Genomic DNA, 22,159 nt, shown 5'->3' on the forward strand with positions numbered 1-22,159 from the left:
CATATAATGGGACCTTTTTTTTTTCTTGGACAGTAGACTATCAGGCAAACACCCATAAAACAGGAAGTTGCCTTAGTCCAAAAACTCTCTCCTTTTACAGGTAAGGAAACTGAGAGCTGAAGTGAAGTGACCTGTATCTTCTTTTCCTGTTCCTGATGCTCTCCCTCATTTCCTTCCCTTTCAAAGATATACTTTTAAAGGGAATTAATGATAGTATTTGCTAAAGACAAATATTTGGAAGAATTGTAGCAGTGTGGAAGAAAAGACTGAAAAACACTTGAAAAAAGGAGTTTGAACCAGTGTGAAACCAGAAAATTTCTACAGACTTTTTGGTTTGATTGTTTCTTTTCCTGCCTGCAAACCAGCAATAATGCAGAATTAATCACTGAACAGTAAGTACAATTAGGCATTGTGCCAAGTACTGGGGATTTAAAAAGAGGCAAAGGATAAGCCTGTGCCCTCAAAGAGCTTATAATATTTTTTTGAGAAAGCAAATAGCCTGAGTCTAGGTTGCATAGTGGAAAGAGCTGTTGAAATCAAGAAACCAAAATCTCACTTCAGAACTTAGTAACTATGGGACCCTGGATAATAAGTCACTTAATTTCTATTTGCCTCAGTTTTTTCATCTATAAAATAGGGGTGATAAAAGCACCTACCTCTCAAAGTTTTGTGGAAATCAAATGATAAAATAAAAGACTTTGAAAACCTTAAAACTATAAATGCTAGCTATTATTACACATGTATATTATATATTATCCAAATAATATAAATCTAGTTAGAACAATAAGAAAATGGGAAGAAACACATAAAATTGATTTTTAAAAATTTAAGACACTCACTTTGGGATTTAACTCTCTCCCACACTAAGAAATAAACATTAAAGTTTTTGTCTCTTTTCATAAAAAAAATTTCTGGGAACTGAGAGTATGTCCATATAGCAGTCAAAGTAGAGTTAAGAAAATGCCAGCTTTCATCTACTCAGTTTTAGAATTCTATCCTGAAGCTAAATTTGCCTCCCTAGTTAATAAATGAGAAGTCACCTCAACTACTATATTTAGTTGACCCCAGACCAAGCTTCATATCTCATTCAACTCACTTATGTCTTAAGTCATCTCTCCTTTATCCCTGTTGTTCTGGAATTTTCTTGGCAGAGAGACTGGAGTGCTTTCCCATTTCTATCCAGTCATCCCCAAGAAACTTGGACCTGTCCAGATATCTGGCTGAACACTCTGATGACACCTGCATACTTGTACTCCCAATCCCACTGTTACATCTTGCTCTAAGAAAAGTAATCACATCAATACTAGTATTGCCACTGGAAAGAGCACAACAGCCCCCCAAACTGCTCAGCAGTTATACTCACAAACTGGTAAATTCCCAGATCAAAACTCCCTTTCCTGGTTATCATTTCCCTATTTTTATTGTCTCTCTCTCCCTATTTTTGTTTTGTAGCCCCAGAGCCTATCACAGTATCTGGCACATAGTCAGTGCTTTTTATTATTCATTCATTCATTTATTTTAAAAACATAGGTACTTTCATTAAGCCCATTTCAAGCCAGAAATGCTGAGTGGTTTATAATCTTTTTCATCCTCACAACAAAGCTAGGAGTTAGAGGTTATTATTATTATTATCCCCTTTTTACAGTTGAGAAAACTGAGGCAGGCACATTCACCCAGTTAATCACACATATTAGTCCTTAACATGTTCTAAAACAGCATAAATATCAAGTTTGTTCAGGCAAGCTTCATAAAATATCCCTTTAATTCAGTTGAGAACAAGTTCAAAATAGGCGCTGATCTGCACTGTCAGAGATAATTTCTTCACCAGGAGTTCCCTGCAGCAACAAAAGCAGTTTCCGGATCCTCTACAAATCTTTCCATCGAGGTGTTCATCTAATTTTTTCTATATGCTATCCAAGTACTATAGATATTTTCTAAATCTTGGTACCTTGGGACAAAGCCCCAGTCACCCTATTCTAGCTATTGTGCTGCCTTCTGTAATAAGTACCATCCCTTGCACTAATGATAATAAAAGGGCAGTGAAAAATAACAAGCTAAATCATTCTGTTAATGGGAGAACATTCATAACAAAGCTAGGTCAAAGATATAGTAAGTCAAATAAAATACCTCATATTCAACAATGATGAGATGATCTCACCCATACTGATGACCTTTGCAAGATGGCATGTGAAAAACGGAGATGAAGAAAAGAAGAAAATTCTAGCACATATTTTATCTAAACTGATTTAGTCATCGGGCTAAAATGTTGAATATAACAGTGATCTAAGTGAAATCACTTGACTAGTCCCTGAAAACAATAATGAATGATGCAATTCAATCAAAAACAGAAATCACCTCACTCTATTTTAAAAAATCTAAAATTCTTTTAGGAACTTACCAGCTATCGACACCCCCTAACAAACACACACCCCATCTCCAGTAAACTCAGCAGTACCCTAATCATTCTTTACATAAAATTGTGGTGTTGACTTTAAGAGGCTCTGACTTGACCCATATAAGTTTTAATAAAGTTAATTTATACAATTTACTCTCAAAGTTAAAATTCATAGATTATTCAAAGGTAATATTCATAGAATCACAGAAGTTCAGAGTTCAAACAGATCCCAGTCATCTGGAGGGGAGGGAGGTTTGGGGAAAATGTGTCAATTCTCTTTCTGACAAAAGTATGATATCTAGAGAATATGAGAAACCAATACAGAAATATTTAAAACTGCAAACTTTTCTCAGGACATAAGTGGTCAAAGGATATGAACAAACAATTCTTAAAGGAAAGAACTGAAAACTTTTAAAACCATAAAAAAGAATGCTCCAAATCACTAATTCTAAGAGAAATGCAAAACAAAATAATTCTTCAGTTTCATCTCACACTCAAAAAATTACCAAAGATTATATAAGATGGTAACAGTCAACAAGGAGGAATTAGAAGAGTTATAAAAAGACAAACAGACAGACAGACAGACAGACAGACAGACACACACACACACACACACACACATATACACATAAAACCTATGGGTGAAGCTGTCTGGAAAACAACTCAAAACTGGACTAAAATGTCCATATCCTTCCATACAAAGACCCCACTGCTAGGTACATTCCCTTAGGACAGGGGTGAGGAAGCTTTTTTTCTGCCATGGGCCATTTGGATTTTTAGAACATCATTTGCCTTTATATTTTGTCAAACATTTCATTAAATTACTCCCCCAAAAAAGCTCCTAGATTTATTGAATTTCCAGTCCCTCCTGCAGTTGCCATGGCAGCACCAAGACAAATGATTCTATAGATCTTATAAGGATTGGGCTTCTCCACCCCTGCCTTAGGAGGTCAATAATGCAGGGTGGAGGTGGGGGGAAGAAGAAAATCCCATATAAATTTTTTTCTTAGTAGCAAAGACAAACAAAGCTGATAATTAGGGAATGGTTAATAAAGTTGTATTATATTTATGTGGTGGAATGTTATTACCGTACTTAAAGAAGTGATGAATAAGATCAATTTAAAGAAATGTAAGAAGACAAACTGTTGAGAAGTGAAGCAAGTCAGAGTATCAAATATGTGGGCCTTCAGGTGTTAAAAAAAAAATCTATAAATATGTATAGTTTTCTAAATCAAAATGCAACTCACTACAATCCTTATTTATGGTTTAGTGACACCATTTCTATTTCAGTTTGAAAGTACATAGAACCAATAAAACAATATACAAAATGACCATGATGCTATAAATAGGACAGATAAGAACAAAATGGAACTGAATGCTGAAATTTATAGTGATCAAGCTAGGCCCCAAAGAAGAGATAAAAGAATATATCTCCCTTCCTTCTTTGGTATCATAGTGGAGCTATTGGTATAGAACACTATAAATGCTGTCATGCTTTTTCAATATGTTGGTTGGTTTTAATGAATAGATTTTTATTCTGGTTTTTTTTATTCTTTTCTAAGTGAAATTGTTCCCAGGTTGAGAGGGCAGGGGGTACTGTGGATGGGGTTGGACAGAGTACATTGAGAAATGCAAATTAAACAAAAACAATATATAAATAGGAAACTTTTTTCAAAAAAGAGGGGATCTCAAGGACCATCTAATCCAATCTTTTCATTTAAATGGATCCCTATTACAAAACATTTGACAAATGGTTATTCAGCCTTTACTTAAAGATGTTTTAGGAGTAGATAGGGCTCTTGACTGGGAATCAGGAGGCCTTAGATTTCAAAACCTATCTCAGACACATAATTTGCAAAGCATTTAACTTCTCTGTGGCTCAGTTTCTTCATTTACAAATGGCAGAGCTACACTTAATGGTCTCTAAGGTCTCTTCCAGTTCTCAATCTATTATAGTATGAACCTCAAGTGAGGGGGAGCCTACCGCCTCCTTGGACAGTCCATTTCATTTGCAGATCAAACTTTTGGAAAGTTTCCTTTCATATCAAGCCCAAATTTCCCTTTTGACCAACTTCTAGTCATGACTTCTGATTCTGTCATCTGGAGCCTAGCAGAGCAAGTCTAATCCCCTTCAAAAACTTGAAGAAAATTAGCAAGTGCTTTTTCTCCAGGCTACAAAAATTCTCTTCTCCAGACAAAACATTCCCAGTTCCTTCAACCAGTTTTCACATGTCATAAACCCAAGGCTCTTCAAAGTACTGGCTGCCCTCTTCTGGACATTCTCCACTTTATCCATGTCCTCCCTAAATCTTTCAAGTGTAGCACACCACAGATTGTCAACTGAAGGTTAAGAAAGGGGCAGGAGCTGTAGGGTGAGGAATAAAGGTGGGAGGAGAAGACAAAACATCTAATAAGTAAAGTTCCTCTCCCACCTTCAAAATACTCATATATCCCCAGATAGACAGTTAAGAGAGGGTGTTTTGTGATTCTACACAAATGGCCGTAATGGGATAGATGGAGCTATTCTGCAAACCCAGACATTTCTGTTGAAACGCGACAGTTAGTGAGAGAAAGATGAAATCATGGACTTCTCTCCTGAATTTCAGACATCTGGTAGCCACAACTTAAATGCTAAAATAATAGTGGTAATTATGAGATAATAGCAATAAATGATGTTGAACTGTATGTAAGGGCTATGTGGTTTAGAGACACTTGGTGAAAATTACCATTGTTGAGACCTGTTTAGAATTCATAATTTCTAATCAGTCAAACAAAATCACAGCCTTTTGATAGAAAAAATCATTTGAGAGTACACAGGAAAGAAAGAGACAAGTCTTTCTCCAAAGACCTTAAGTAAAAGGGGCCTAAAATTGTCTGGGCAATAAGACTGAATATTGTATAAATACTATATAAATAATCATATTTCCTTTAGAAACATTTAACCTTTCAAAAAAAAGAGTAATTTGTATAGTTAGGACTGTTCTACTCACTTTCCACTTCTCTTCCCCCTTAGGGACCACAAGTAGTTAACTAAGTGCTTTTAAACCACACTTTCCCTACTGGACTGTCCAAAGAAAACCTAAATATGTTTAAAGTACTGTAATTGTCTTTACAAAACACAGTCTAAAAAAAAATCTCTCCTTAATGTATGGTTTTACAAATTCTCTAGCAGGAAAAAGGAAGGAAAACCAAAATTTCACATCTAAAAGCAACTAAAGGCAGAAAAATTATGCCTTTCAGATACCAAGCACTCGGTTTGTGACAATTCTGACCTATGAGGTCACTATAAAAAGACAAATGTTACTATTTCAGTTTTCACATGACAATAACTAAACCACTACATATGTTCTTAAGGGTTGTAAAGATATCCTCTGGTGGCTCAGCTCTGGGTAAAGTTACCTCATTGTCTTTTTCTCCTTTTTTTTTGTTCAAAGAGCAGAAAAAGGTCCCTTATTTCTAATTATTTCAATATGTTGGTAAATGAAATGTACTCTGGAGCTGACAATCTATTCCATGGCCAACTTGGCAAAGTTTCAAGGAACAAAGCACAATCAAACCTACCAGAGGACCTGTTTGTTCTAAAGAGGTCAGAATGAGAACTCCCACCATGTCTTGCTGTTATGGAGGAGTCTCTCATGTGTCAGCTCTATGTCCCGTAAGAGAAAGCATTCAAGTACTGGAAAATGGGCTCCAGGCACAATGGGACCTTTGAGGAAGACTAGGGAGCTTCTAGGGTTTAAAGTAGCCACCTGAATCTTACAAGGAATCATAAAAGCACCCCATTTGTGCTTCAGAGAGGTCATCTGAGCCTACCTTTCCAAGGAGTGACACAAAAGTTCTGCAGATTGGACACAAATTATATTGAAGAAGCCAAGCCAACCCCCCACACTTACAGGAGAACTCCAGTTTCAGCAAAATCTCAGGGGTAAAATAAGCTGTGGCACACTTCATTGCAAGGTTAGCCAATGAACCTGACCGGCAGCAACATTAAAAAATCCAGTCTCCAGACTCCACAAATGCCACCAGGAAGCTAATAAAAATTAATTCTAATAAAAAGAACAACTAACATTCATATAGCAGTTTAACATGTGCAAAGCACAGCAGACACATTATATTTCATTTTCCCCACAAAATAGCAGTAAGGTAGGTGCTATGATTATCTCCATTTTACAGAAAAATAATCAGAGGGTATGAGAAATTAATTAGTTCCTCTTGACTACTTGACCTTCCTCTAGCTTCTAGAGTCATTGTTTGAATGGCAGTATCTGGGTCCCTCTCTGTTATATCTTCATGGTAGACTGATTTAATGACAATAATAGGCATTTTACTAAGTATTTGCTACCTTCCTGGCACTGTGCTAAACTCTGAGGATTTGAAAAAAATTAAAAAGAGCCCCTGCCCTCAGGAGGTTTTGTTGTGGTAGGGAAGGGGATGGGATTGTGGAAGAGGTTATTGTTAAATTAGGTCCAACTCTTCATGACCCTGTGGACCTTAGTATATATACTGTTGATAAAATTTTCTTGGCAAAGACAATGGTCCTTTCCATTAGATTAAGGCAAATGTTAAGTGACTTGTCCAAAGTCAAACTGCTAGTTTGTGCCTGAGGTCAGATTTTTCTGACTCAGTCATGTCTGACTCTTTCTAAAACCATCTGAGATTTTATTGACAACCATATTGGATTGGAGTTTTCTTTTTTTTCTTTTTTTTTTTTTTAGGTTTTTGCAAGGCAAATGGGGTTAAGTGGCTTACCCAAGGCCACACAGCTAGGTAATTATTAAGTGTCTGAGGCCGGATTTGAACCCAGGTACTCCTGACTCCAAGGCTACTGCTTTATCCACTGGGCCACCTAGCCTCCTGGATTGGAGTTTTCTTAGCAAAGATACTTCAGTTGTTTGCAGTGTCATTCTCCAACTCATTTGACAAATGAGGAAACTGAGACAAAGAGGGTTAATTGACTTACTACTAAGTATCTGAAGTGGAATTTGAACTCTTATCTTCCTGATTCCAGACCAAGTAGTCTAACAACAATGCCACATAGCTTCCTCAGGAAGCTAACAATTAAACTAATGACTATTTTCATGTTAATTTGAAGAATGATAGTATAAGGGAATCAAGGAAGATTTCTACTGGCAAAAAGCACTGTATCAGGAGACAGAGTAGAAAGTTCAGGGAACAGTAAGAGGACAATTTGTCTGAAATGTAGAATGTGTGAAAATGAATAACATGAAATAAGCTAAAAATGGAGGTGGAAGTCTAAAAATGATGAAATGGTAGGCGTATTTCTACCTATTGATACTGTTACCCTCATATCTATGTGCTTGGGACGGAAAATGTCACATGCTTTCCACATCAGTCAATTTGTAATGAAATAACCACTCCTTCCTCTGAATTTATTATCCCTATATTTGGAGCTTAATCTTGATTCTGCCATTCTAACTATGACCTTCACTAAGGATTCTCACCAGACAAAATCCCACCATCTACAAATCTACAGAAAGCTTTCCCTCACTACATTTCTAGTCTATCCCCTTATATCCCCACTCCCCTTATAATCTAGTGATTAGCTCCAATTATCCTAAATCAAGCTTTTTTTATAAATGTTACTTGCATGCCGTCTCCCCCATTAGGTTGTAAGCTCCTTGAGTCAGGGACTATCTTTTACCTTTTTCTTTGTAATCCAAGAATTTAGGTCAGTGTCTGGCATTCAGTAGGTGTTTAATTCATATTTATTGACTGAGTTGTTTTTCTTATCTGTAAACTAGAAGGGTAGAAAATGAAAAGTCCCTTCCATTCCTAAACCTAACCTCCAAGGGCTCCTGAGCTGCAGCTTCTTTTCCTGACATGTCACTACTGATAGCTTTCCTTCTTTAAATTGAACACTTCCGCCTTTGCTAAAACTATACATATACATATATATGTATATATATATATATAGTTATTTATATATATATACACATATATAGTCATATATGTATATATACATGTATATATAACTTTTTTCCAATTACATTAAAAGATAGTTTTCAACATTCATTTTTCTTTTTTATATAAATGACTTTATTTATTTTTCAAAATACATGTAAAGATGGCTTTCAGTATTTATTTTTTTATAAGATTTTGAGTTCCATACTTTTTTTTCCTTCCTCCCTTTCCTTCCCCCTCCCCTTGATAGCGAGTAACCTGATATAGGTTAAACATGTACAACATATTTCCATGTTAGTCATGTTGTGAAAAAAAGAATCAGAACAAAAGGGGAAAAAAATCATGAAAAGGAAAAAAAAATAAAAAAATTTTTAAAGTGAAAATAATATGCTTCAGTTTGCATGCAGACTCTATAGTTCTTTCTCTGGATGTAGATGGTATTTTCCATCATATGCCTACGCTAAAATTAATCCTTATAATTTCAGTCCTGTCAAGCTGATTCCTCAGCTACACCATTACCTGATAGTACTATCAGATGTCTTCTGTCCAAGCTGCTGCTTAGAATCACTACATTTCAGGTCACCATATACCATTTTGGAGAGAATGATCAATCCTCAGATATTACACATCCTCTGCCCCTGTCAAGCCCAAATGGTTTGAACAGTAGCAAATACTTCTTTGATAGACTGATTTCAAATTGGGATGGCCAGTGAGCCATTGGTGGCACCACATACTACTAAGCAGTTAGATGACATAGAATATAAAGTGCTCAAAATCAAGATTTGAATTCAAATCCTCTCTCAGACATTTACTAGCTATTCAACCTTCAACTAATCTTTTAATCTCTCAACCTTACTCTCCCAATCTATGATATGAGAATATAAAGAAATCATAATTTTTTATGTTAAATTTTTAAAATTTATTTTATTTTTAATTTATGGTATAAGTCAAGCATTCTATAGCATAGCATAAATTAAGAAAAAAACTGATTGTCAATCTATTATGTACAACCTGCAATTCCTTTTAAATATATAATGAAGTTATCATGCAAATTTCTTTTCTTCCTTCCCAGAAGGGATAGTTAAGTGGCACAGTAGATAGAGCACTTGGCTTGAAGTCAAGAAGATTCATCTTCCTGAGTTCAAATTTCGCCCTCAACACTTAGTAGCTATATGACCCTGGGCAAGTCATTTAACCCAGTTTGTCTCAGTTTCCTCATTTGTAAAATGAGCTGGAGAAGGAAATGGAAAGCCATTCTAGTATTTTGCCAAAAAAAAAAAAAAAATGGGGTCACAAAGAATTGGACAGGACTGAAAACAACTGAACAACAACAATGTTTTGTGTGATGGGGAAAAGTCAGCCAGTCACATTACATGAACTAACAAATGAACAGCCTAAATGAAAAGTTATAGTGATAGCCTTAAAACAGTATAAGACTCAGAAAAAGGTATGATAGACCTTCCATTGAAGACTTATTGAAAGACAAAAATCATTAAAACATCTCTAAGGTACTACCTCACACCTATCACATTGGTCAGTATAACTAACAAGGAAAATGATCCCTGTTGATGGAAAACTGGGACACTAATAGCCAAGTTGTGAACTGATCCAGCCTTTCTGGAGAGCAATTTGGAATTATACCCAAAGGGCAATAAAACTATAAATACCTTTTGATCCAGCAATACAACCTCTGGGTCTTTATCTTGAAGAGATCATGAAAAAGGGTAAAAAATCTCACATGTATAAAAATATTCATTGCAGTTCTTTTTGTAGTAGCAAAGAACTGAAAATTGAAGGGATACCCATCAATTGAGGAATGGCTGAACAAATACAAATTGTGGCATATATAAGTGCGGTATATATGTGTGTATATATGAGAAATTTACATGAAAATGTTATATATTTAAATATATAATATTTAATAAGTCCTTTTTCATTCATTTCACTCTGCTTTACTATTTGCCATTTATTCACTCAGCAAACATCAATCACTATGACAACAATGTACAGAGATCATGTCAAGCACTAACATGCTTACATGGTTTCAATTCTTATGAAATTTATAATCCTGAGATACAATATACACCCATACACACACACATGTTGCTATTTGATAAATATACAATTCTAATACAGAATTAAGTACAAAATATTATGTGATATTGGAAGAAGAACAGATTATTATCAAAAGGATGGAATGATTCAGGAAAGTTTTCATATAGGAAGTGACATTTTAAACTGGGTCCTAAAGCATGGGTAAAATTTCAGTGAACCAGACAGAATGTTAACCACTTTGAGATGGTCAATCACCTCATCAATGAGATGTTTTACTGTTTGTTTTTTAGATTTTTCAAGGCAGTGGGGTTAAGGGGCTTGCCCAAGGCCACACAGCTAGGTAATTATTAAGTGTCTGAGGCTGGATTTGAACCCAGGTACTCCTGACTCCAAGGCTGGTGCTCTGTTCGCTACACCACCTAGCCGCCCCAATGAGAAGTTTCAAGAGAGTAAATTTTAAGAGAGCCAATCATGCTTAATAAATAAATTACCAGAATCCAAGTCTTCTAAAAAAGAAGGTAACCAGTGCTTAATGAGCTCCCACAATATGATTAGAGCTTCAGAAATATTATCTCATTTAATCCTTACAACAACCCTGTGCATTAGGTGCCATTATCACCTCCATTTTACATTTGAGGAAACTGAGGCATGCCAAGGCTAAATGATATGTCAAGTAAATGTCTAAGGCAGGTTTTGATCACACGTCAAGTAAATGTCTGAGGCAGGCTTTGAACCTATGTCTTTCTGACTTCAAGCCTGATGCTCTCTCAACTGAGGCACCTTGCTGTCTCATGGCTACCCATGGAATCCTGGGGGCTTTCATTCAGGCTATATGACTGACCCTGAATAGGTTAAAACTCTTAGTTTTCCACCCCATCTTTCTCTGGTTTACTGTTCCTGGACTCAGTCTATCTCTACAATCTCACTCCACAGCCCCACTATTCCACCTTCCACTGTCACTATCACATACTATCCTTCCAAAACACCTTAAAAAATCCTTATCCACTAAACTACCCTCATGGTTCATTTATGGATCTTCAATAGTCCCAAGTCCTAATGCCCCCACTAATAATGGTATTAAGCTCTTTTGTTGCTTGCTGTTTCTCAGCACCCCCCCCTTTCTAATTTAGAAAAATAGAAATATATATATATATATATATATATATATATATATATATATATCACAAATAAGAGTTCATGACAGTTAGTCACCACATTCTTGGGAGATAAGCAGAAGAATGGGTGGGGCATCACTTATCCTATTTTATATGAAGAAAAGAAATAGAGGCACTGAGCCAGTATTAGAAACCACATCTCCTAGCAACCAGCCCTGTGTTCTTACCCACTAACCTATAAAGTCTCTGCTGTCTTCCATAAGTCCTTGGGTCTTTTTAAATATAAATATTTTTCTCCTGAAAGGAGTCTGAGACAAAGTACAAGAGGTTGGGGGGGGCAATCAGAAAAAAAAAACTACTATTATCCAAAAATGCCTTTACTGTCTATTCTGTGAAGATGGAGAGGGCATTACTAGGGGCAATGGAATGGAAGGGAGTCTCTTTATAAAACTATTTTTTTGAAAAGACCAGGACTGGACTTTTGACAGATAACCTAAGATAAAATATTTTAAAAGGAAATACCCAGGGCAGATACTTCAATGTCGGGGGGGGGGGGGCAATAGCATCTAGAAACCCTAATGATATAGAAATATCTCTCCAAACAAACATTCCCTTTTTTCATGGGCTATGTTCAATACTGCTTTTCAGTTCTTTTGATGCTTAGTGAAGATCAGATAACAACTCTTTCCATTTAAATGATGGTGGTCCCAGATCTTGAGGCACTTCTATGTTCTTATTTGATGATTAAATAATTGATCTATTGAAAGTGCTGGCTTTCTCAGTGAAGTCATCTTGCTTGCTCAAGCCCTATCCAATTTCATTCTGCCAATGCCTTTGTTGGGTAAGAGAGGTAGGAGGGAACCCTGGGACAAGGTTTTGGTAAACATTTGTAATCTCAAAGGTGTAAAACTCCAGCCCCTGGCTGTGAGGACAAAACAAAGACTCACCAAATGAAAATGTAATTGAAAAATGTTTAACAAAATAGATAAAAATACCACACAACATAGATGGTTTTCATTTGTGGTTTTCTAAATCATTATATAGTATATAGGGATTGCTTTTCTATTTGAATTTGACACCACTGTTCTAGGTAACTGAGTCAGCCACTTTCTCCAGGAAGGAAATAGGAGATAGTAGCAGGTATTATGAATAATACCTCATGTCAGTTGGGTTCACTGGTATGACCAAAGGATGGTTTTCACAGCATTCAATAAAAATCAAATCAGTCATCTTAAGCAATAATTATCTTAAAGGGCTAAGATAGAGCTATCATCTATCTGGACTTCTTGCTAAGGAATCATCATCAGCATCATCACCAACATTTATATAACTCTTTAAGGATTTGTAGTATTTTCCATGTATTATCTCATCTAATCCTGACTATAACCCTATGGGATAATATTATTAACCCCATTTTACAGATGAGGAAACTGAAGCTTAGAGGGATTAAGTGAACTGAACTAACTCAAAGTCACATACCTATTTTGTGCCTGAGACAAAATTTCAACTTATTCTCCTAAATCCTAGTCCAGAACCCTATACATTAAGTCACATTGTCTCACAATCAGATGCCTTACACAAGCAGATGACAATTTATCTGTCTATGCCCGGATCACAAGTAGCTTCACTTGGTTCTCTAAAAAATGTGGCTCACAAGCTAGGTCTCCATGGATAAGAAACTCTTCTTCCCAGTCTCTTGAGTAAACAGCCACTAGCTGTTTGGCTTCATCAGAGCACCAAGGATGAGAGAACCCGGTGGCACTGGGAGTTCATCATAACATTTCAAACTATTTTTCAAACCTCTTGGCAAAATCCAGTAGACATTGTGCCAAGCACTTTTCCCCCTTAATTTTTAAACCCTAGGGAAATTGAATCCGTATGTTTCTATTTCATTTACACTTAGCTCATCAAAATGCCATTTTATAAGGGGGTTTTAGTATCCAAAAATCCTTATGGGTTTTTTTTCCATATACTTCCATATAAAAGAAAACTCTATATTCTTTGTAGTAAATGCAACTTAAATCCATTGTATTAGGAAAGCCACCAGGTTCAAATAGAGTCTTAAGTGCAGCAATACAGTCTATACATCTCATCATCAAGAGGTTCATACAACAGATACCTACCTCAGGAATCATATCCAGTTTATTGCTGTTACAGGAAGACCTCAATAGATACAATCAAATACATCTTGCTTAAGCTGTTACTTTAGACACACCTAGAAATCTGGGGTTCCTAAGAGAAACACTTAGAAAGAATCCTCTTAACTTTTCTTAAATTGCAAATAAGAGATATTCAATCCCACTGCAAAGAACCTACATATATTGAGGGAAGAACACATGCCAGGCAACAAGTGATAGCTTTACTTCAACAAAAAGCAAAAGGAGGGGACGGCTAAGTGGCATAGTCGATAAAGCACTGGCCTTGGAGTCAGTAGTACCTGGGTTCAAATCCAGTCTCAGACACTTAATAATTACCTAGCTATGTGGCCTTGGGCAAGCCACTTAACCCCACTGCCTTGCAAAAACCTTAAAAAAAAAAGCAAAAGGAGCATTTTTCAACTATTGGCCTTCCTTGCCTTCCTCTTCACTGACTTTTTTTTTAATACCCCATTAATAGTAGAATTGCTGGCCTCACTACCTATCTCTAGCCCTGTCCCTGGATGGACATGTCTTTTTCCCAAGTTATCTCAAACCTTATTTACTCTTTAATAGACAGTCCAAGATCTTTATCTCCCAGAAAATATTCCCAAGCTACTTTAACCCATGGTGACCATTTCTTCTACCAAACTCATCCTACTTTTCCTATCAATCACCTGTCCAAGAATCATGATTTTTTTTATGCAACTTCTTTCATTGCTATTCCTCAATCTATTGCAATCTTTATGTATATAGAAAATAATTCTGTTACTGTCTGTGCCAGCAGCTAAATGACACAGTGGATAGAACACTTTGCCTTGAGTTATAAAGATAGAAGTTTAAATCTGATCCCAGACACTGAATAGCTGCGTGGTGCTGGACCAATTCCTTAACCCTGTTTGCCTCAGTTTCCTCATCTACAAAATGATCTGGAGAAGGAAATGGCAAATCACTCCAGAGTCATTGCCAAGAAAATCCCAAATGGGGTTACAAAGAGTCAAGTACAGCTGAAACAACTGCACAATAAGAAATGGTCCCTGCCTGTATTAGGGGCAAAATTGGCATGAGCTTAGGAGGCAAGAAATTTTTCTTTTGGCTTCCAGCTTTGAGAGGGCACACAATTTCTGATTCACTTCAGGGAAAGGTCCCTAAAAGGAAAAATTGACTTGAGAAAGAAGCCAATATGGAGAAGAACTATTGCCTCAAACATATCCCTAATTACTGGCTTGCCACACTGGAGACTTGGGAAATTCCCTCTTGGAAAAATTCAGGAACTATCTCTTATTTAAGCTAAGATGCCTCCCTCCCAGTAGGAGAATTCCTTCACTCTGTATATTCTAATCTGTTTAACTTCTCTGATTTCTGTTTGCTATTAGTTTGGATAAATAAGTTTATTTACTACTCTCTATGTATGATAGTCTTTATGTAACTGGTATTTGAAGAGCATCAAGTACTTCAGATAAAGTTTAGGGCACAACTTGGTAGCAGAACAAATAAGATTATTAGGTCTAGTGCTAGGGTAGTAAGGAGTCCCAAACACCCTCTTTGTGAGTTCAAATCTGGCCTCAGACGACTTACTATGTTACCCTGAGGAAGTCACTTAACCCTATTTGCCTCAGTTCCTCACCTGTAAAATGAGCTGGAGAATGGAATAGCAAACCACTCTAGTATCTTTGCCAAAAAACCAAAAATGGAGAAAACATGACTAAAAATGAATGAATAACAATAGCCCTAGTGTTAGGTAGAGTCGGGAAAATTGGAATTCAAATCAGACCTCATATTCTTACTAGCTGTATAACACTGGACAAGTCACTTAACCTCTATTGACCTCAGTTAATTCAGCCCTACCTCTCAAATCAAATGTACAAATCAAATGAGATAATCTTTGTCGAATACTTAGCGCAGGGTCTGGCACATAACGGGCACTATATAAACGTTAGCCATCGTTGTTGTTGTTTGCTTTTTATTTTCTTTTTCCTTCTTGTTGTTGTTGTTGTTTAACGATAAGGACCTAAAAATTATTTCTGCTAGACTAACACTATTTAGGGAAGAGACAAATAAATCCAATTCTACCTCAGTATGCCCTCTTTGAGAAGAGTAAAGTAGGCCAGCCTCATTGCCCCTGTCTCCTGTACTTCCTGAATACAGAAATTAAAGTCTTTTTTGGAAAGAAGCAAGGGATATTCTAAAGATATGTATCCACATTATCTCTGTGAAGCACATCTAAACAAACCCAGATGGATACAAATAAGTTACACAGGTGACATATTGGCTTTATGACCATTTTTCCATTCTTCCCTTCCACCCTTTCTATTACATATTATGATCCAGTGATACTTATCTCCTTGCTGTTTCTCAAACACCACCCTGGTGCATTTTCCCAGTCTCAACATTTTCATTGGCTATCTCCCATATGTGGAATACTTTCCTTCCTCATCTCTACCTCCTGGCTTCTCTAGCTTCCTTCAAATCCCAGCTAAAATCCTACCTTCTTCTGAAAGTCTGGAAGTCTTTCCTGATTTCCCTTCCCTCTGTTCATTCTCTTTAAGTCATCCTATATGTAACTTTTCTTGAACACAATTGTTTGTATGTTGCCACCCCCATTAGGTGAGCTCCTTGAGGTCAGGGAGCATGTTTTACCTTTTTTTCGTATCCCCCAGCAAATAGCCCAAGTAAGCATTTAATAAATATTCAGTGACTGACACACCTTATACTATTTTCTTTTCTACTATTATATAATTTTCTGAACCAAAAGCTCAAACCAGCCCTTAGCTAGACTGTAACTTCTACAACACAACCGCAAAAGAAGATGCTCACTAATTATTGCAATTTAAAAGTCATCTCTGCACTAACTACTGGACAATGAATAACCATAATGTTTTCAACCAGAAGATACTTTCTCTTCCTTGTCATTCTGCAAATGAGAAAATTAAGCTCTACCAAAGTTAATTAACTTGTCCAGGGTCGAACATCTAATCATTGTCAAAATCAGAATTCAAACCAAGGTCTTCCTGATCTAAATCTAGGTCCCCATCCACTAAACCCAGCCCACAATACTCCTGATTGCCACCCAAACCAAATTAAAGTGTAATTGAGAAACATTTAACAAAATAGATAATATTATATTTTTAAATTGTCAAAATGCAGCCAGTCCAGATTCTTTGCTTATGGATTTTTTATCCCCATTTTTATTTGGGTTTGACACCAAAGGACTAAACCACAATGCCTTCTGGCCTCTATCAAGCTGTTAATAACACTTTTGTCCTTGGGAAAAAGAAAAAAAATTCTTAAATGTGGTTAAGCTACTGAGACTGCATTGTGGTATTTGGTAGATACTGTGGTATTTCGTGTCATTAAATAATCAAGTCTTATAAGATTAGCACCCATTAATGTGGCAAAATTCAAAAGTTAAAGAGAGTGGAAGCTTTGTAGATGCAAATATGGCATTTGTAGAATGTCCTATTCTCAGACTAAAATCTGGAATAAAGATAGTCTAAAGAGAAAAAATTGTGGAAATTTAGCTCTTCAACATGAAACCAGATTTGAATACTGCCTTTCTTAGTTGCAAAACATTTCAATTCTTTGCTAATAGGTGGTAACAAGTAGTGCAGGATCATTATAAAGAAGGGCCTGCTTAAAAAGCAGACATGTTTATCACATCTCTGAAAGGACATAAGATTTTTCCTTATAGAATGTTGGCAAGAGCACAGATTTTTTTTTATCCATGAGAAAATATACAAAGGTGTGAGAGTAAAGAAATGGCTATTCTTCTCATGGTTTGCTTTTTTTATATACTATGTCATATGAAAGAAAATATAACTTGTACACAAAGAGACTGGCTCACTCTTGTTTGTCCATCTTTATCTAAGTATTATAGTCTAGTCAATTTATTATAATTTCAGTGTTATATTTTTATAATAAAAAATTAGGCTGAAAAAATACTTATTCATAAAGTCTTTCACATGGCAAAATTCCAACAATTGATATTTTTACCACTTATTTTACCAAATTATTTCAGTACTAGAGGTATCTCTTTGTTAATAGTCCAAACTAGATACTTTTCATTATATATTATAATTCAAATATTGCACCAAAAGATTGAGGTGATATTTCACAAGAAGTTTTCAGACAAAAAATGGTCCTTATCTCTGGCTGTCTTTACTCCTCAATGTAGTATTCTCACCAATGATTATATCACAATTCATTCATGATTATCCACCTCATATGGCTCTTGCTCATTTCCTTCTATTAATCCTCAGAAGATATAACTAATGTGCTCATTTTGTGTATTCTCCATTATTGTATACAAACATGTCAGTTTATGCTCTACCCCCTAAAAATGTAATTTTCTTGACAGCAAAAACTATTTTTTACTTTGTCTTTTTAGTTACAGTACTTAACAAATAGTAAAAATGCTTAATAAATGTTCACTGAGTTGGACTTGTCTAACTCTGTTTATGTATGTCCTTGGATAAGTCATTACCTTTTTTGAGTCTCAGTTATCTATCTATTAAGAAAGGTTAATGAGCTCTTTTTTCTCTCATAGCCTAGAACAAGCTTATCTTTGGTCTTCTCCTACCCCCATTATCAGAACTTATTTCCACCTTCCAGACCCATTCTTCTCCTCATCCAAATACTCATTGTTACTTCTCACTGGCTGTCAATTATTCCCCACAGTGGTAAACACTGTCTATTTTAGAAGCAGCTGATCATGTTTAAGTGTACCCTTTCTAAGAGTTATTTGATGTTTAACATTCTGCCCATCTTCAAAGTTTAGTTCAAAAACCACCTTCTCCATAAAACTCTCCTTAAAAAAGGGCCTTCCCAAGTGATTTTCTACCTCCTATTAACTTTCCCAGAATCTTGCTCAAACTTCTCTCATGCACTTCTCATATTTTCTTTCCTTCTGATTTGGCAACAAGAATAATGAAGATTGAGCTTGCATTTAGGAGAAAATCTAAGCTAGGTACCAACATTCCAAATTTTCACTTAATTTTTAAATTAGCCTCTCTGAACACACTTTTCCTTAAAATATTTAACAGAGTTTGCTTTGTTCTGGTTCCTGAACTTTGTATTCATCCATAAAAGGACCTCCCAAGGTGAGAATACTCTCTAGGTGCAGTGGACAGAGCACTGGCCTTGTAGTCAGGACATAAATTCAAATCTGTTCTCAGACCCTTGACACTTACTAGCTACGTGACTATGGGCAAGTCACTTAATCCCAGTTACCTCTCATCTAGAACCATCTCCAATCTTTCTGATTCATGACTGGATCCAGATGCTCTGGAGGAGAAAGTGGGGCTGATCACTTAATATGGCACCCCCTCACTCAAAACCAATTCTTGTACTAATCATGGCATCACCTCCCTGATCATGGTCTTCTTCAAGAACAAAAAAACAAATGTCATTGTCAACATCATCTTAAAAGATACAAAGAGTCAGCAAAGAGAATCTAGGATCACATTTATTGAACTGCTATGTGGAAGAGAGATTAAACTTAATCTTACTGCTACAATAAATAAATACTGGTTGGGTAGTGGAGTGATTGGTATCAGAACAAAATATGGAGGCAATGGATGAAAGGTGCAGAGACAGATTTTAATTCATTATTAGGAAAAGTTAACTAACTACCGAAAAGTGGAATAAGTTGCCTCAGAAGATAGAGCAGCTGCTCCTCCCTGTAGGTCTCTTGGGTGAAGATGGGATGACCACTTATAAGGACTGTTGTTGAATTGGTTCTTGCTGAGGTACAGTTTGAGCTCAATGGTCTCTAGAGTTCCTTCAAATTCTGAGAGGATTTCTCCCAACTTTTTTAACAGACTTAGTGGCTGCTCTCTCTGAATATTGGCTAAACATCTTTGCTCTTTGGTCTGAATTATACCACCTCTACCTCTTTACAAGTGCTTTCAAATACCTAAATCACTCAGTGTGCTCTGGGGACAAGATCTGTGACATTTAAATAAACAGAAACTCCAGAGTCACTGATCTGTTCACTGATCTGTCATATGGAGAAAGTACACCCACAAGTGGTCAGTTTCTGTCATTCTCTATGAATGTGACATTCCAGTTTCTTTGTGTCTCACAAAATACTACTATAGTTATTTCTTGGAATGCTTCTAATTTGGCAAATCACAACACTAATAGTTGTGTTTTCAACTAACATGATACAGGTGACCTAAAATACCTCTATAACAACAAAACCAAAATCCCTTCCCCCCTCCCATCCCTAGCACTATAAAAGTCACTCTTAGCAAAAATCCACTGGGCCCCTAAGTATCTCCCTGTTTCCATTTTGTTACTGCAGAGACCCATTAGTCTTGACTGCCCAGATAATGAACAAACAAAATCAATATTCTTTCCTACTGACCTGGCAGCAATAATAATAAAAGATTGAGCTTGCATTTAGGGAAAATGTCTAGTCTAAATTACCAATAATCTGGCTTTTTACATAATTTGAAATTAGCCTCTTTGAAGTTCAATTTTGCTTAAGATAAATTTTATTCAGCAGAATTTGTTTTGTTCTGGTTCCTAAACTTTGTGTTCATCCATAAATGTACCTCTTATAGTGAAAATTCTCTCTACCAATGCAAATTGGCTGCTTATATGTAACTTCCAATATGAGAAAGTGGCCTTGGTAACCGGTGTCTAGGGCTACAAAGTCCAAGAAGTAGGACTTAAACCCAGGCCTTCCTGTCTCCAAAATCAATATTTTATCTATATATGTCATGTTGAATCTTATTTAGAATCTGCTATTATTAAATAAAACAAATGAAGTAAAAAGAGTTTAAAAAGTGTAGCTGGGTAATAGAGAGAAGAAAGAACTTCAAATCAGGAAGACATGCATTCAAATCCTACCTTAGACACTTGCTAGCTATGTGACTTTGGGCAAGTCACTTAACCTCTTTGTTACTCAGTTTCCTTAAACTTTAAAATAGGGGTATTAATAGTACCTACCTCCTAGGGTTTACATGAGAATAAAATAAATTAACATATTTAAAGCACTTTGTAAACCTTAAAATATTACACAAATGTTAGCTATTAGAAGTAGTAGCATTTTCTGCTGGTTAGTACAGTGTTGTATTCATGAAATATTATTGAACTGTGTCTCACCTTGCAGAAGAAATGGAGTGGATTTCCCCCCCCAATCTTTTAAGATAAGCAGCTACAATCAGCCTGCATCTTTCATTCAAAGAGTTCTAAAAGACAAGAAATGAAATATATTGAAACAAAAGTTGCCAACTGGATCATGTATAAACACTGTTATGTTAAACAATGATAAAGTTTGTCCTAATTTTTTGGACTCACAGTGACAAGGACAAAAACCCTTCACTAGAAAACATACTATACTCAATAGCAAGTATTCCACAAAAGTGCACAGAAGGAAGGAAGGAACAAAAGAATGAAGGAAGCAAAAATGAAAGAGGGGAAAGAAGGAAGACAGGGAGGGAAAAAAAGAAAGGGAGGAAGGGAGAGGGAAAGAAGGGAAGAGAATGGAAAAAAAAGAAAAGCATTATCAGGTAGTCACTTTCCCATTCAGTACTTACTAAACACAAAAGTAAAAAAGACCAAATAACTGTATAATAAACTGACCTCAGTCAAGGTCACACTTGACTGTCAGTAGTTGCCTACCTATCCTAATTTGACAAATCCTGAAAGGTTTCCCTAGAAACAAAATCTCTCTGCAAACATGTCCAAAGTCTTATTATCATCAGCAGCATCCTCCACCTCCCCATTATTATTATTAGTTCAGTTTACTTTTTACAAAGCACTTTTCACACATTATCTCTGAGGGAGGCAAAGTAATGTTTTACAGATAAGGAAACTATCAATATTACTTACTATTCTAACAGTCAAAGGTCTCTGCTAAAATATAGATCTTACGTGGAAAGTTAAAGATAAAAACCAAAACCACTGCCATTAATGCCATGGTTCAATTTGCTTGATCAGATTAGACAGCCACCTGGAAGAAACTTCAAGGACTGGGTCACTGAAATCAGTTCTTATAAAGTCTAAGGAGGGAAAGAAGTCTTAGACATTTTAGAACAAAATGATAGACTCCCAAACAAGGGCAAACCCAAGCTGGGTGGCTCCTGAGCAGTCAGGAGGCAGTTGGAACACACTGTACACATGGAAGGAAGAAGACAGGGGAATGAGGGAGCTGCAAAAACATCTCTAGAATCTCTCTCATAGTTTGGCCTAGGCTTGTTATTAACCAAACATTTTGAAGTCTAGAAAAAAGAAAATTGGCATCAGAATGTCAATTCAATTCAGTACACATTTATTAAGCACCTACTATGTGTTAAGTATAGTGAAAAACTGTGGATATAAAGACCAAAAAAAAAAAAGTCCCTGTGCTCAAAGAGCTAGCATAGATGTAAATAAGTATATTACAGGGATAAATGAGTAGTAAACTGGGGGAGGAGCAGGAACTCAAAGAGAAGGGCCTAAAGAGAACATGGTACCTGATCAAGATTTGAAGGCATGAGACAGAATACAATTTATCTGGTACATTTTAAAACAATTTCTTTTTCAGATTT

The 22,159-nt window shown here is 36.1% G+C and overlaps 1 long non-coding RNA gene across 36 annotated transcripts in view; it reads right to left on the bottom strand.

The window, feature by feature from the left end:
- Window positions 1-22,159, bottom strand: part of LOC141504332 (uncharacterized) — a 1,263,877-nt gene that overhangs the window by 1,148,159 nt on the left and 93,559 nt on the right. For 33 of the 36 annotated variants that reach the window (XR_012473290.1, XR_012473291.1, XR_012473318.1 and 30 more), the window contains exon 2: window positions 20,733-20,818. The exons of 2 other annotated variants lie outside the window; for them this stretch is intronic. This is a non-coding gene — a long non-coding RNA (uncharacterized LOC141504332). Of the gene's footprint in view, window positions 1-2,127; window positions 3,374-20,732; window positions 20,819-22,159 lie in introns of those variants that run through there. One more of the 36 variants, XR_012473301.1, reaches the window with a different exon arrangement.

Source organism: Macrotis lagotis, chromosome 1 (assembly GCF_037893015.1).
Source record: "Macrotis lagotis isolate mMagLag1 chromosome 1, bilby.v1.9.chrom.fasta, whole genome shotgun sequence".
NCBI lineage: Eukaryota > Metazoa > Chordata > Mammalia > Peramelemorphia > Peramelidae > Macrotis > Macrotis lagotis.